We start from the raw sequence: 17,635 nt of genomic DNA, 5'->3' as shown, positions 1-17,635 counted from the left end.
CCATGACTTGCTGCAGTACAGAAGTGTACTCAGGATGCAAGCTCTGTAGACCTGGATCTTGGTATGTTCCGTCAGCTTCTTGTTGGACCAGACTCTCTTTGTGAGTCTGGAAAACGTGGTAGCTGCTTTACCGATGCGTTTGTTTAGCTCGGTATCGAGAGAAAGAGTGTCGGAGATCGTTGAGCCAAGGTACACAAAGTCATGGACAACCTCCAGTTCATGTGCAGAGATTGTAATGCAGGGAGGCTGATTTTCAGTCCAAAATCTTGGCAGGCCTTGCTAAAACGATCCATGAGCTGCTGGAGATCTTTGGCAGAGTGGGTAGTGATAGCTGCATCGTCGGCAAAGAGGAAGTCACGCAGACATTTCAGCTGGACTTTGGACTTTGCTCTCAGTCTGGAGAGGTTGAAGAGCTTTCCATCTGATCTGGTCCGGAGATAGATGCCTTCTGTTGTAGTTCCAAAGGCCTGCTTCAGCAGGAAAGCGAAGAAGATCCCAAACAAGGTTGGTGCAAGAACACAGCCCTGCTTCACGCCGCTTCGGATGTCAAAGGAGTCTGATGTGGAGCCATCAAAGACAACAGTGCCCTTCATGTCCTTGTGGAAGGATCTGATGATGCTGAGGAGCCTGGGTGGACATCCAATCTTGGGGAGAATCTTGAAGAGGCCATCCCTGCTGACCAGGTCGAAAGCCTTCGTGAGATCTATGAAGGCTATAAAGAGTGGCTGTCGTTGTTCCCTGCATTTCTCCTGCAGTTGTCTAAGGGAGAATACCATATAAGTGGTGGACCTGTTGGCTCGGAATCCACACTGTGATTCTGGATAAACGCTCTCTGCAAGTACCTGGAGCCTCTTTAGTGCAACTTGGGCAAACAACTTTCCTACAACGCTAAGGAGAGAGATGCCACGGTAGTTGTTGCAGTCACCCGTCGCCTTTGTTCTTGTACAGCGTGATGATGTTTGCATCCCTCATGTCTTGAGGTACTCCACCTTCTCTCCAGCAGAGACAAAGGATTTCATGCAGCTCAGTGACGATGATCTCTTTGCAGCACTTTAGGACTTCAGCAGGGATGCTGTCTTTTCCAGGTGCCAAAGGCAAGGGAGTCCAGGGCCACGTGAAGTTCTTCTAGGGTTGGTTCACTGTCAAGCTCCTCCAGCACAGGCAGGCACTCAATGTTGTTCAGCGCTTCTTCGGTGACTACATTTTCTCTGGAATATAGCTCAGAGTAGTAATGCACCCAGCGTTCCATCTGCTGCGCCCGATCCTGGATGACCTCGCCTGCGGCAGACTTCAGAGGGACAATTTTCTTCTGTGTTGGACCTAGGGCCTGCTTGATACCATCATACATCCCCTTGATGTTGCCCGTGTCAGCTGCTATCTGTATCTCGGAACAGAGCTGGAGCCAGTAGTCGTTAGCACATCTCCTGGCAGTCTGCTGGACTTTGCTGTGAGCAGCTTGGAGGACCTGCAGGTTGCGCTCACTGGGACAGGCCTTGTATGCTGCTTGAGCTCTCCTCTTTTCCTCAATGACTTGTGTCAACTCCTCAGAGTGGGCTTCGAACCAGTCTGCCGTCTTGTTGGTCTTCTTGCCAAATATGGACAAGGCGTTGTTGTAAACGGCATTCTTGAAATGTTCCCATCTGTTGGATGCGTTTGCATCGACCGGGCCTGGAAGATATTCCTCAAGCGCTCGTGCAAATTCCTCCACTATTCTCTGATCCCGGGTCTTGCTCGTATCAATGCGAGGTCTTCCTTCCTTTTTTGTGTGGTACAGTCGCTTTGTTTGCAGTTTCACTCTGCTGCACACCAGCGAGTGGTCGGTGTCGCAGGCAGCACCCTGATAGCTGCGTCAGGGAGCTATAAGAGAGTCTTATAACCTAGCATTAACCAGGTTTCACATATGGGATTAGGTCATGGGGGAATCACCTGAGTTCCTGATCTTCCTGCTCTTAGAAATCATGTGACCATTACAATCCCTTTTCTGCCTCTCTGGTCAGTTGGAGAAGATATTCAAACAATAAACAACACATGAGGGCAAACATGATTACTGGCTTGGGATTACTTAACAGCCTCTTCAGGATGCTGAGGCATCACAGAATCTGCTAGGGTCCAAAACAGGTGAAAAAAGAAGGGAAATCAAGGATGTTCAACACAGCTCCTTCTTGTATCCTGTGTAGGGGTTTGGGGGCAGTCTTTCCCCACTTTTCAGTATATCTTCCATCCCTATTTATGGGGGTTTAGGCCCCTGGAAAAAGGGTATTTGACTGGGAGTATTAAATGAGAAAATGGAGAGAAGGGGTATACATATAGATAAAGGGAGGAGGGGAAGTGAAGGGAGTGTATGCTGTGGCTGGTTTTGTTTTTTGGGAGGCTGTTGTTGGGGTGATGCTCTGTTCCTGCCGCAGGAGTCCCCGATGATGGCAGAGGATCTGACTTCAGTCAATGAAACCACCAAAGACATGAGGGAGACTCCAGACCTGATCATGCCTTCTTGGGGGTAATGGAGCCTTCTCCTGGTATTCAATCAGCACCAGGGTGCCCACCTAGCACAGGTTTACCCTGATGGACACAGTGATGGGAACTGAAGGTGTGGCCAGGAGGTGGCCACTGTTGCTGGCCACTGTTGTAGGCAGGGCTGTCCTGCTGTCGGTCAAATTTGGCTTTCCTCAGTTCTGGGACTGCCCAATTGGTTGATGAGGATCAAGTGTGGGAATCAGTTATTTGTATGGGGGGTTGGGCCTCTTAGCTCAATGTTTAAGGAGTGGATATGGAAGAGATGGATTCCGAAAGGTCAGAGGCTGTGCCTATAGTGAGAGAGCCTGTCAGTGTGACCAGGAACCCCTGCAGGCACAAAATTGATAGGAACTGGGCTAACTAGTTATCTGGTTTTAGCATTATAATTGCTAGGAGGGTTGTGCTGCAGTGCAGCTTGCCAGAGTGCCAGCCCTCATTAAGTAGTTTGATATAATTCACTAGGAATTGATGGATTATTCTGGAACTGCCTGCTTTATTTCAACGAAAACATTGGAATGAGGATTGCCCAGGATGCATCCCAGAACTAGTAGAGGCAACAGATGGTGCTTTAGAACCAGACAATGACCCCAGCCAGGCCCCATCAGGGCAAACATTCTGATATCGGATCTTTGCAAACAATAAGTGAGAATCCTGCCTTCACATTGTGACCGAGTTTTGCCTGGCTCAGAAGACTGGAAACTTTGGTGAGGTTTTGGCTTCACTTTCTGCTGTGTTTGATTGGCTGGCCTCATGATCACAGTCTCCTGGTTTATCAGTCTTCAGCTGGTTGCCAAGTGGGAACATTCCAGCAGCAGACTTTGGTGAGAACCTTCTTGCTCCAGTCCATTGCCTGCTGATACAAAGAGTCCGGAAAGTAGCTAAGTTTATATTTCTGTAGGGGAGCTTGGCTTCAATAACACAATCAATCCATTACAAGGAGGGGTGTCAGCTGCAATAGCCTTGCATGCAGGACTGACCAGTGTCCACTATGGTCACATGATAATCACTCTTTCCTGAGTGTATTAGTTTTCTCTTAGATTTGTCTGAGAAACCACAGATTTCTTCACTTCATATAGAGAGGAATTAAGGTGACAATGTTTAAGAACCCTTCCCTATACATGAGCTAAGAGGAACTATTGCTCATGCAAACCTTTTGGTTGTGTTAGAAAGAAAGCACATGCATTTGGAAAAGGTCCATGGAACAGAGCCTGGAACATGCTCCATTAGACAATGCCAAATTGCTGAGACTATAACCTAGTAAAAATGACTGCACAGAAAATCTTAAGAGGTGTTTCAAAATGTATGGAGTTGCTGTCTGGGAATTTGACTCCAAGGGAGAGTTTGTTTCATCTTATGTAAACAGCAAGCAGCCTTGGATCATCCCTTTCATCATCCTTGATAAAAGCACAAGGAGCTGTCTGTTCCACAAGCAATTTAGGGCCCAATCCTATGCTCAGCGGCACAGTTCCATGCTGCCGAGCACTGTTGCAAATGTGCCATAAGGCACGTTTGCTGGCCTCACCACTGGGCTCCCACCGCAGCCACACTGCCGGGCTAGCACGGGTCGGTCACCCAGCTTCCATGGCTCAGCAGTCTCCTGGAGCTGCGGAACGGTACGCGGGGGCGGGGGTGGGGAGGAGGCATTCCGGGGAGGGGGGGAGGCCGGCAGGGGACAGGGAGGGGGGCATTCCAAGGAGGTGTGACGCGGGGAGGGGGGGCCTGGGGGAGGGATGCGAGTTGGATCCGCAGAGCTCCGCTCCGCAGGATCCAAGGCGCTCGCATAGGGCTGCATGCCCTACACGAGCGCCTTTACCTTACCACCGACCATTGCGGGGCTGCTTACCTTACTCAGGGGAAGGACACGAAAGTCCCCTTCTCCCAAGGCGCCTCCTGCAGTAGCCCGGGAGACACAGGATCCAGTGGCAGCCCTTCTCAGTGCCGCCAAGCCTGGGTGCCCTGGGTAGCTCAGGATTGGGCTGCCCATTGGGAGACCTTCAACCCAAACCTATGCATGCCTACTTAGATGCAAGGTCCACTATAGTCAATAAAGCTTGCTGTCAGGGTAAGTGTGGATAGTATTTCAGCTCTTGGTTACTCAATTTTAGCCCTTGGTTACCCAAGGCCCAGTCCTATTTGGATGCTATGGCAATGGCAGACTGATGCCAGTTTGACGTCTGCCATATTCTAAGCATGTCCAAGCCATGCCATGACAGTGCAGCCCCCCCCCCCATGACGCTTTGCAGTACTGACAGCATCCATGGAAACCATGATACAGCCCAACTTCCATGGAGCAGCATCCTGATGGTGATGCAGTGTTGGTGCATTGTTAGTGTCATATCCAAGACATGTGCATTTTGTACTTAGCTATCTATAACCAAATACAAAGCATAGTATGAGAAGCTGCCCTTAAAGCACTGGTGTCTGCACATCTTCTGGTTTTCAGATGATAATACTTGTGAATCTGTCTAATGTTGTTTAGATTGACTATTGAGTTCAACCAAACTTCACAGATCTAGTTTTTAGCAAAGCTGAGAACATTTATTTTCACATGTGATTCTTCCACTTTTATATGAACTCTTTTAATCTCATGCACAATTCAACTGGCACAGAAAGCAGAAATATTTAGTCACTGTGTATTTCCTTCCTTCCTATGACAAAGGAAACAACAGCAAAACTAATAGTCAGAGGATTCATAGTTGGGGGGGGGGATTAAGAACACAAGCTTCAGTGGGTGTTCCAGTTAGACCAAGATTTTAAGCAAATGGGATGTACTACAACAGCGATTCTCAAACAGTGGGTTGTGACCTACAGGTGACCTGATTTTTGGTGGATTGCAGGACCAGCACTAACTGGAAGCCATAAGACATTGTGAGCCACTTTGCACCCCAGAATGCCTTGCAGCTTCTGGGAGTGCTGGTGCTGGTGCTGCATTGTGCCCTAGAATGCATTTTGGCACTGTACTTTGGGGTGTGACAGGGAAGCCGCAAGAAATTCTATGGCTTGACGCAGCCGCCAGGGCTGATTAATTGGGTCATGGTGTTTAACAAGTTTGAGAACCACTGTGCTACAATATCAGGACAGTCTACCCAGTTTGGAAGGTTCCTAGTTTTGTTCATAATACCTTGGAAATACTATTGAAAAGTCCCTTTTCTTGAAGGCCTTTGCCATTCAACCACAACATCCTTAATAGTGTACACTTTAACTTGCTTTTTGCTGACTCAACTCTACTGTCCTCCATTATCTATCTATAATGAGTAAAGAACAAATGTTTCATTGCCTTAGGATGGACAGGAAATGGCAGAAGTAGCAGTGTTACCAATGAGACAGCAATGCTTCGAAAGATTCCTACTACTGGGCATCTTTTCTAATTGTGTTTATGGGACTAGAGGGATGGCAATCACACCTGATCTTTGCCGTAGTCTCCTCTCCCCCCCCCACGAGGCAGCTATGGGACTTGAGCGCTGCCTGCCAAACAAAATGGCCACCTGGCACAGGAGGGGGCATGCCCCAACCTCCCCTCACACGCAGGCAGGCCTCACCTCAGACAGATAGTATTAGGGGTTGAGTGCTGGGGGGAGATGCTAGTGCTTGGGGGATGCAGCACATTTTTTATTTCTTACTTTTTGAAAAAGTGGGTATGAAATCAAAACCCAGAAGTGACGTTACTTCCAGGGCATCATTTTGAGGTCTGCACCAGGCAACAGAATCGTTAGCTACGTCACTGCTAACACATATGGTTAGTATTAGCTATAATAGTAGCAATACTTAATTGTAGCTGATGCACGGTAAGCCTGGTAGTTATGGTATAGGATGCTTACCTGAAATGTAAACAGCATGGTCCATCTCTGAATGTTCAACTTGAGTATGGTTCTCACAAACGGTTTGCTGAGATTTGGCTGCGTGCCGCAGTGTTCTCATTACAGCAGAACAATGTGGATACATTTGAATGCAGAAGTTCCTTTGTCTTCAGACCACAGGAAAAAAAAATCATTCCTGTGTGCTTTTTTAAAAAATCAGTTTGTCTTGCTTTGTTGTTACAAAGGCTCTACAAAGGATACATAGGCTCTATCACTGCTTCAAGCTCAGCGATCGCATATATAAGTAGATAGCTATATAATATTTGTCAGAGCACCACTTGCACACACACATGCTAGAAAGCAAGTATTCACACCAGCTCTCCTTGTATTTCTTGTTCTTCATTTTAAAACCAGTTTTGGTGCATTAACACATGTGACTAGCAAGTAGTAATATTTTAAGTTAGTAGTCTAATAGCATTAAAGGTTTAAGACACCTTATTTAAGGCTATCTTCCGGTTCACATCAAGAAGTCAGATTCCCAGAGAAAATCATTTCACAGCAGTTTTTAGATGAACACACACACTGTGTGTGCAAGTATGTTGCCACAGTACATCATCCGATGGTTATGGATGAGGTCAGGTTTGTGTGCAGTGCCATTTGCTGACTGTTGGGGGTATATTGTATATGATGGATGTATAAGATGGCCTGTTATAGAACAACGGATGTTTTGAACCCACCAATGATGTGTTTCAAGGAGGGAACCCCAGATTGTAATAAAAGTCAGCTGAAGGGGGCATTACACGCTTCTCTTCTTCACACTTCCGATGCTCACAGTCTCCTTTGGGGCTTCTCTTCTCCCCACTTCTGATGCTTGCAGTCTCCTTTGGAGATGTGAATGGATTTACCACCTTTTGCTGATGGATTACAATAAAGGCCTGGATTTGATCACTTTTGTCTATTGAGTTTGCTTTGGAACCTGGCATTACCGTGCAACATCTAGGATCCCTTGTAACATCTTGGTTTTTGCACCTTGCAACTTTGGGAGCGCGTCCGGGATCCTAGGACCTGTCTTTTGATCGCTGGTGATTGGCTGATTGATTGATCGACGGATTGATCGATTGGTGACTGAGACAGCAGCTCCACAAAGCAACTCTACAGGCAACCCTCACACAGGTGGTTCTGCTCCAGGCCAGAAAGAAGCTGTGCACAGGAGGTGGGGAAGGAAGGAAGTCACCCTGGGTAACTTGCCCCCAGGGTTATTGCCCCCTCTAGGTTACTGAGGGAAGAGGAGGTTTGGCCAACCACCCAGAGGAGACTATACGTGTAAGGCACAATGCAAAGTTCTAGTCTCACTCTTCGGACGTAACAAGTACACGTGACGGGAGTAGGTGTTTGGGGAGGCGCTTGCGTACCCTACCTGGAAGCGTTCGCGTGCCCAGGACAAATATCCTACCCCCTTAGCCTATGCGTCAAAATCCTACCCCCTTAGTCTGTATGTGAAAATTGTCTGTCTGGTTTGTACACAAGAGGTGGCATGCTTGGACAAAGCGCCTGGTGAGTGCGCAGGTCCTTGTCTCTCGAGCCAAAGGTTACATTGTTTGTCTGGTGTGAATGAGGTCTACCCCATATGTCCCAAGTTTCAGATTGACCCTTTGGTGAGTGTTTGTGTAGATCCCTTGTCTTGGTTTTTGCACCTTGCAACATAGCGACTAACAATTAATAAGCAAAGCCAATAGATGTCAGAAGATGAAGTTACAGACTGATTATCAGATTTCCTAACACTTCAAACCAGCTGTGGAGCAACCTGGAATGCTGCCTGATACTGCCTATGCACAATTATTCCCCACCCAAAACTCCTTGCATGGTTTCTTCAATTTCAGAAGTACAGTACAGGACTTCTGGTTTTATTTCAAGAGGCCACACTAATGAAGGGGGCCCTTCATTGCATGGTCCCTGTACACTCTAACCAGAAACTCTGCACTTCCGTGTTTGAAGAAACTGTGCCTGGAGCTAGGTCAGGAGGTGAGTGATCCATTTCCACTCAGGTATTGTACTATGTACTTCAGATTGTGCTCTGGGACCATTAAGCTCTTCCCTTCCCATCACTGACTTCTGCAGTGGCTGCAACATGTAACATGTTGTCATCATTCATACCTGAATTTGCTTAGTTTCTTCTTTTATATTGTGTCATCATAAACTGTAAGCTGCATGCTGTAACTGAAGGCCATTGTTTAAACTGCTTAAAGTGCATTGGCAGAAAGACAGATGAAGTAAACACAATAACTAGATAAATACATCAATTCTTCCTTGGGGGAAGCTACTGAATAATATAATTGTTGGGTAGTATCCAGAGGTTTTTTTCTGCTCTTGGAAATGATGATCTTGTGCTCACAACAGTACATTGTGCAAGTTTGTAATGTATAGTACTCTATGTAATGTAAAGAGTATATCGTGCACATTACCTCCATTCCAGAGTAGTTCTTGTGCTAGCAAAAGAAATTGTGCAGACTGCTGCACTAACTTTTACACAAGCTGTAAAGCTCCTCTTCTGCTAGTGGCAGTGCAGTATTGCAGAGAGCAACTGGTGCTAAAGCTCTTTCTGTCAGCATTACTGTGGATGTCACCCTTTAACAGACTAGGGGAGCGTAATTCAGTCCATTACAATTATTCCATTGAATTGTCCCTTTCTTTTCCAAATTTACAGTTAACTAGTCATCTAGAAGCTGTTCTCTAGAACTGAAAAATAAATTGCAGGAAATGGGGTAGATGGGCCTAAAGACTTCACAAGAGACTTTGTCAGAGATGTCCCTCTTGAGAACGAAGTTGGAGGAGGGCAAGAGTTGAGGCTGAGCAAGGAAGGATTGACCATCTGACAAACATTCTTCTACATGATCAGTTGATATTGCAGTATGGGTCCTTTTTTTCCCTGCAATGTCAAATGTAGGATGAAAGAAAACAGGAAAAGAAGTGGAGGAGTGAAAGACACAGACTGGAAAGGCATAAAAGGAGAAAATATGAGATGTAGCAGCTGTGTGTAGACTAGCGACCTGGGATGTGGAACGAATGGGGAAGAGAATGAAGCAATGCAGATTATCACAACATTTTCCCTGACTCCCTGCTATTTCAAGTAATAGATTGTGTGGGAGCAATCCTAACCAGCACTTATGCCGGTACGGGTGCTCCGGAGGAGTCACAGTTAAATTGGCAACCTTCAGTCTCGAAAGACTATGGTATCGCACTCTGAATGGTGGTTCTGGAACAGCGTCTAGTGTGGCTGAAAAGGCCAATTCAGGAGTGACAATCCCTTCCACACCGGGAGCAAGTGCAGTCTGTCCCTGGTCTGTCTCCCTGGCTATGGGCCTTCCTTCTTTGCCTCTTTGCCTCAGACTGCTGGCAAAGTGTCTCTTCAAACTGGGAAAGGCCATGCTGCACAGCCTGCCTCCAAGCGGGCCGCTCAGAGGCCAGGGTTTCCGACTTGTTGAGGTCCACTCCTAAGGCCTTCAGATCCCTCTTGCAGATGTCCTTGTATCGCAGCTGTGGTCTACCTGTAGGGCGCTTTCCTTGCACGAGTTCTCCATAGAGGAGATCCTTTGGGATCTGGCCATCATCCATTCTCACAACATGACCAAGCCAATGCAGGTGTCTCTGTTTCAGCAGTGCATACATGCTAGGGATTCCAGCTCATTCCAGGACTGTGTTGTTTGGAACTTTGTCCTGCCAGGTGATGCCGAGGGTGCGTTGGAGGCAGCACACGTGGAAAGCGTTCAGTTTCCTCTCCTGTTGTGAGCGAAGAGTTCATGACTTGCTGCAGTACAGAAGTGTACTCAGGACGCAAGCTCAGTGTACTCAGCAAGTGTACTGAAGCAAGTGTACTCAGGACGCAAGCAAACGTAAAGCACGTTTGCACCTCCTTATGCGGGAGCCGCGAGATGCACTGACGCGCAGATGGAGGCAGATGGAGGCAGAAGCCAGCACAAGCAGCAAAGGTAGGCATGGGGGGCGTGGGGAGGGAGTGTTACTAGGTGGGGGGAGGGCAGGCCCAGGGGGAGGCGCGCAGGGAGCCGGGGGTGGGGCTGGGACCTGGCAGTTATGCCGGATCCCAACCCCTGTCCCCAGGGCGAGCGGAGCTCCGCTCTCCTCAGACTTGCACCACCTCCAGAGGTGGCATGGGTCTGAGGAGACCCATAGGGGCACGCTGCCCTTGCCCCTGGCTGAGCTGCTGCTCGCTACAATTCCCCGTTGGATGCAAGCGCAAGCCTCTTGGCTTGCCTTCTCCAGCGCGGGTTAGGATTGTGCCCTGTATGTGTGATATAAATGTACATTTGGTAGTACTGGACAAGCCACTGACAGGTCCAATAAACACAAATCATTCTGCTATCATTTAGGTTTTAATCTTCAATCTTTGATTTAAAATGATACAAAATATCAAATGGCAAAATGAAATCAAGTTTGGTTGCATTCATAATATTACATTGGGTCTATGCTGTTGAACCTACTTTCTTTTGGAATGGACTGCAAGATGCTAATCTCAGAAAACAGGGCATCTAATTTATTAACAGATTATGGATGGCTCATCTGTGCTGGCCAACCCTGGGTTTCCTTTCTGCCAAAATATACAATGGAGTCACTGGTCAGATGATGAGGGACACCAAGTACCAAAGAAATACATTCACTTTTGCCATGGTATTTAAAGAAAATTTTTTGTTCCTTTACGTGGTTTTTAGATTCATAACTATGCGTCAACATTATGATTTGGTATAGTTGACTTCATTTCTGCAGAGAGACATCTATCATTATTCCATGTCTCATTTGTTATCGAGGCATTCAATTCTGTATCTTCGCCATGTGGCTTTAAATGTGGCATTCATTTTGCTGACTTGCGCTTTTTTGTATATCCATATAAACAATACCATTTATCCTTTGTAGGTTGAGTATAAAGATGCAAAAGCAGAGGCAAGTGGCTTATGCACTTTTTTCATTGGCAAAATGAAACATACACAGACCACAACAATGTGCTTTGCATGTGCTCCATCTCTGCATATTGAGAATCACCACAAAGAAAATACCAAAGCCCAGAGCCATACCAAGGTCATTTGGCACCCTCAGCCAGCTACTTGAGCCTCCCACTGCATCAGTTGCCTGCCAACAAGAACAAATAGAAGAGGTGAAATTGAAAAGGAGGGCAACCTTATCTGCTGGAGGGCACTTTGCCTTCCATGCAGGCACAGGGCAGTCAAGAGAAGAAGCAAGGATGGGATATGGGAGCACTCTACATCCAGCGTGAGCAGCTGGCTTTACACGGAGCAGCCACCAGCACCACAAGCATGAGCTTAGGAGCCAGATGCTTGTGGCAGAGCTGAGTAGGGCCCACCATGAAATGTCCTGAAATCAACATTATATCTTCCTGAGTGAATGCAGTGCTGTGAATTTGGCTGGCTTGATCCCTGTGATTTTGGGATTTGATAAAACAATTTTAATGTTTCTGAGCAACTGTGGATAGTTCCCGGAATATGCAATTTATTTGCAGGGATGGGGTTTCAGATTAGTGCTTGGCAAGGATGTGTAGATATGTGTGTCAGAAGAAGAGAAGGAGAGAGGTCGTGGGCATGACAGGATGAGAGAGAGGTTTTAACCAGAAGAGCTGAAACTGGACATGTAGCCATTTGAGACCTGTTGCCTCCCTGTTATGCCCAACCCCCACTCTGTTCCACCCCCTCCATAACTCCCTTATGAACTTACTGCTGGTGGCGGGCATCCACTCTCCATCATCATGCAGACCTGGCAGTTCACTGGCACTGTTGCATCTGTGACAACTATAAAGCTGTTTACATTGCCAGATGGCATATACAGTCAGTTCCCTTTATATGCGAATTCATTATTAGTGAATTTGCTTATCTATGAGGGGCAGAATTGCCACCTACCTCTCTTATCTGCAACTGTTCTCGTTTTCTGTGAATACTGTGCCAGTGCTGCATTCAGTGGCATTGTATTAACATAAGAACATAAGAACAGCCCCACTGGATCAGGCCATAGGCCCATCTAGTCCAGATTCCTGTATGGAAGCTGCCCACCAAATGCCCCAGGGATTTGCCCCAGGGATTTATTCACAGCGGCCCACCAAATGCCCCAGGGAGCACACCAGATAACAAGAGACCTCATCCTGGTGCCCTCCCTTGAATCTGGCATTCTGACATAACCCATTTCTAAAATCAGGAGGTTGTGCATACATATCATGGCTTGTACCCCGTAATGGATTTTTCCTCCAGAAGCTTGTCCAATCCCCTTTTAAAGGCATCTAGGCTAGACGCCAGCACCACATCCTGTGGCAAGGAGTTCCACAGACCGACCACACACTGAGTAAAGAAATATTTTCTTTTGTCTGTCCTAACCCACCCAACACTCAATTTTAGTGGATGTCCCCTGGTTCTGGTATTATGTGAGAGTGTAAAGAGCATCTCCCTATCCACTCTGTCCATCCCCTGCATAATTTTGTATGTCTCAATCATGTCTCCCCTCACGCGTCTCTTTTCTAGGCTGAAGAGGCCCAAACGCCGTAGCCTTTCCTCATAAGGAAGGTGCCCCAGCCCCGTAATCATCTTAGTCGCTCTCTTTTGCACCTTTTCCATTACCACTATGTCTTTTTTGAGATGCGGCGAAGAGAACTGGACACAATACTCCAGGTGTGGCCTTACCATAGATTTGTACAACGACATTATAATATTAGACGTTTTGTTCTCAATACCCTTCCTAATGATCCCAAGCATAGAATTGGCCTTCTTCACTGCCGCCGCACATTGGGTCGACACTTTCGTCGACCTGTCCACCACCACCCCAAGATCTCTCTCTTGATCTGACACAGACAGCTCAGAACCCACCAGCCTATATCTAAAGTTTTGATTTTTTGCCCCAATGTGCATGACTTTACACTTACTGACATTGAAGCGCATCTGCCATCTTGTTGCCCATTCTGCCAGTCTGGAGAGATCTTTCTGGAGCTCCTCACAATCACTTCTGGTCTTCACCACTCGGAAAAGTTTGGTGTCATCTGCAAACTTAGCCACCTCACTGCTCAACCCTGTCTCCAGGTCATTTATGAAGAGGTTGAGAAGCACCGGTCCCAGGACAGATCCTTGGGGCACACCGCTTTTCACCTCTCTCCTTTGCGAAAATTGCCCATTGACACCCACTCTCTGCTTCCTGGCCTCCAACCAGTTCTCAATCCATGAGAGGATCTGTCCTCTAATTCCCTGACTGCAGAGTTTTTTCAGTAGCCTTTGGTGAGGGACCATGTCGAACGCCTTTTGAAAGTCCAGATATATAATGTCCACGGGTTCTCCCACATCCACATGCCTGTTGACCTTTTCAAAGAATTCTATAAGGTTCGTGAGGCAAGACTTACCCTTACAGAAGCCATGCTGATTCTCCCTCAGCAAGGCCTCTTCGTCTATGTCAGGGGTGCTCACACTTTTTTGGCTGGAGAGCTACTTTGAAACTCAGCAAGGCCCAGAGATCTACCAGTTTTTTTTTTACAATGTTTGCGCCATCATAACATATAACATTTATGTGTACAATGTATGTTGGTGTACCTTGCATAACCGTATGAGCCAATATTGCACAACACAACATAATTAACTATAAACATTTTTTGTAATTACTTGAGTTTACTTTGATGACTTGCACTGAAGTGAATCAGCCAAGGATGCGGACAGTAGCTGCTGACAGCTTATGAACTACTCTTGTTGAAAAGTAGTATATAAGGCAGTTTACATAGTGAAATAAATCAATAAAGATAAAAAATCAGGCATTGGCAGTTTCCCTGGTTCAGGGCTAAGCAATACACAGTGCCTCCAGTGAATTCTTTTGCTTCATAGTAGTATATTTGCTGGCATTTCAACATAATAGCATTTGCCATAACAGAATTAGATGTGTTGGGGTCAACCTTATGCATGTCTACTCAGAAGTAAGTCCCATTACAGTCAGCGGGGCTTACTCCTGTGTAAATGTGGACAGAATTGCAACCTCAGAGCCCAACCCTATGGTGTCTCCTCAGAAGTAAGTCCCATGCTAGTCAATGGGGCCTATTCCCGGGTAAGTGAGGAGAGGACCGCAGCCTCAGAGGCAGATCTACTCAAAAGCAAGCCCCATCCGAGTCAACGGGGCTACTCCCAGGTAAGGAGCGCAGCCAGGACTGCAGCCGCAGCCACCCTGGTGCGCCAGGACCGCCCTCCCTGCCCCGCGCCGCGCCGTACCGCCTCCTGGTCTCCCCTTACCTGTCCCCAGGGAGGGGGTCTCAGCGGCGCCTCCGGCGCTTGCCCTCCCGACGGCCGCAGCCTCGCAGCGCCCGGCGCCCCCCTCAGCGCGAGCGGCGCACGCTGCGCATGTGCCGTCTCCGGCCGCGTCAAAACCTGAGCAGCGCAGGAAAAAAAAACGTATTCAAAGTACCGTGCTTGGGTGGCCAATAGGAACACTTCGCTACCGAGCATGCGCAGTGGCGGCGGCTGAAGCTCAGCATCTGCAAGGAAGGGACAGCCTTCCCATTTTTCAGTCAAGCAAAATGAGTCGATCGCGGAGCTCTTAGTCTATAGACTAAGGTGTCCGCGATCGACTCATTTTGCCTCGCGATCTACCGGTAGCTCGCGAGCGACATGTTGAGCACCCCTGGTCTATGCGTTTTGAGATCCTATCTTTGATGAGGCATTCCACCATCTTACCCGGTATGGATGTTAGGCTATAGTTTCCCAGGTCCCCCCTCTTTCCCTTTTTAAAAATAGGCGTGACATTTGCCTATCCTCCAATCTTCTGGCACCGTGGCCGTTTTGAGGGACAAGTTCCATATCTTAGTCAAGAGATCTGCAACTTCATTCTTCAATTCCTTAATTCCCTCCCTTTCAACCTCCTTCTAACCAGCCTCCTCATTTGAGGGAAGTCCGCCCATCGGAAGTCAAGGGTTTTTGTTAGAGATTTGCCTGGTAGTCTTCCCCCAATGTGCATGTCAAAACGGATCACAGCATGATCACTGTTCCCCAATGGCTCAGTAACATTGACATCTCTAACCAGGTCCTGTGTACCGCACAATATTAAATCCAGAGTCACCTGTCCTCTGGTGGGCTCTGTGACTAGCTGCTCTAAGCCACAGTCATTTAGCACGTCAAGAAATCCGGTTTCCTTATCGTGACCAGAACACAAATTGACCAAGTCTATATGAGGATAATTGAAGTAATGTAATCCCCATGATTACAACCCTGTCCCTCCTTGTTACCTCCCTGATCCGTTTCCTCATTTCAAGGTCCCCATCCGATTTCTGGTCTGGAAGACGATAGCATGCCCCCAGTATTACATCGCTGCACAAGCCTGGTAATTTAACCCACAGAGATTCTACGGTGGAGTCGGACCCACCTTCAATCTCTACTTTGCTGGATTCTATCGTAACATAACATCTCCCCACCTCCAACACGCCCCTGCCTGTCCCTCCTGCAGAGTTTATAGCCCGGGATTGCGGTATCCCACTGATTCTCCACATTCCACCAGGTTTCCATTATGCCCACTATGTCAATGTTTTCCCTTGTCACCAGACATTCCAGTTCTCCCACCTTTGCTCGTAGACTTCGGGCATTTGCAAAAAGCATTTGTGCACGGAATGCCCCAGGATGGGCTGCTTATTCGCTTCTTTGTCCCCACATCCTCTCATTGTGCCAAACCGTCTATCAAATCCCATCACGCTACCTTTCCCAATTTCTTCTTCTGACTTTGTCTTGTCTCTAACCTCCCCATCCTCATCCCATAGGGATGAGGAGTCCTGAACCGGATGCCCCTCAGCTCCTGTCGGCCTTCCCCCAGGGATCAGTTTAAAAGCTGCTCTGCCACCTTTTTAATGTTATGCGCCAGCAGTCTGGTTCCATTCTGCTTCAAGTGGAGCCCGTCCCTCTTGTACAGGCCCCGCTTGTCCCAAAATGTTCCCCAGTGCCTAATGAATCTAAACCCCTCCTCCCTACACCACCGTCTCATCCACGCATTGAGACCCCTGATCTCCGCCTGCCTAGCTGGCCCTGCGCGTGGAACAGGTAGCACTTCCGAGAACGCTACCTTTGAGGTCCTGGCTTTCAGCTTCCTGCCTAAAAGCCTAAATTTGGCCTCCAGGACCTGCCAGCTACACTTGCCCACGTCGTTGGTGCCGACATGCACCACAGCCGCTACCTCTCCCCCAGCACTGTCTACCAGCCTGTCTAGACGAGAAGTGATGTCCGCAACCTTCGCACCAGGCAGGCAAGTCACCAAGCGGTCCTCACATCTGTCGCAAACCCCCTTCTCTATGTTTCTAATAATCGAATCCCCCACTACAAAAAGCCCCTGACCCCCCTCCCGCCGAGGAGTATCCTGAGTGCGTTCGGATACGGGCCCATCCCCTGGAGAAGGGGTCCCCCCTAGGGGATTGTTTCCCTCCTCTCCAGGGTGACGTCCTCCAGCCCCGAGACTTCCCACCCGGGCAGCTGAGGAGCTGCACGCCTGAGGTTGGGACGAAGCCTGATCGTCCCCGGAAGTCTCCCCACGGTCCTCCTCTGCCTGCCTGCACTTTTCCAGGTCGCCCACCAAGGCTTCAAGGGAGCAGACGCGTTCCCTGAGACCCTGGAGCTCCTTGCACCGAGGACACACCCATGACTTATGCCCCAGAGGCATATAATCATACATGTGGCACTCAATGCAGAACACTAGGTAACCCCCACCCTGCTGCTGGCTGTCTGACTGCATAGCTTTTTTTGTTGTTGTTGTTGTTGTTTTATTTAGGGGTACTTTTAAAAACCCTACACTGGTTAGCAGCCCTCTTCTCAAGGGAAGAGGAAGGGCAGTGTATGGGGCCCTGGCCTCCTCGCCCTGTGGCTGAACTCGCCCAGATGCTAAACTCTCAGTTTACCTGGCACTTAGTTCCCAGAGGCACTTGGGGTTCCCAGAGGCCACACGCGTCTGGAGAGAGCCTCACGCGATGGCAGGCCTAGCTTTATACTCCTGGCTGGCTCCTCCTCCCTCCTTCCTTGCTGACTGAAAGGGGAACTGGTCTTCCCAGGTGAGTTTACAAAAGCTGAGGAAGACAAAAGGCTGCTGATGGGCGTAACCTACTCTGCAGGCTCCTGAATGGAGTGCTTGGATTGCTTACTAGGTCCTTTCCCTCCTAGTTCTGTTCTCTTAGGCTGGACTGTTTTGTAACCTCAAGCTAGTTTTTATTTGAGTTTCTTTAATTATTTATTGCTTTCTAGATCCTGTGTCCCAATTTACTGAACTGTTTAGGCTATGTTCTAACTTAGATTAAGTTTAACTTGGGTTAAGTATAG

The sequence above is a fragment of the Tiliqua scincoides genome, chromosome 1 (genome assembly GCF_035046505.1).
Source record: "Tiliqua scincoides isolate rTilSci1 chromosome 1, rTilSci1.hap2, whole genome shotgun sequence".
Lineage (NCBI taxonomy): Eukaryota > Metazoa > Chordata > Lepidosauria > Squamata > Scincidae > Tiliqua > Tiliqua scincoides.
The sequence above is the reverse complement of the archived record's forward strand: the minus strand, read 5'-3'. Positions refer to the sequence as shown.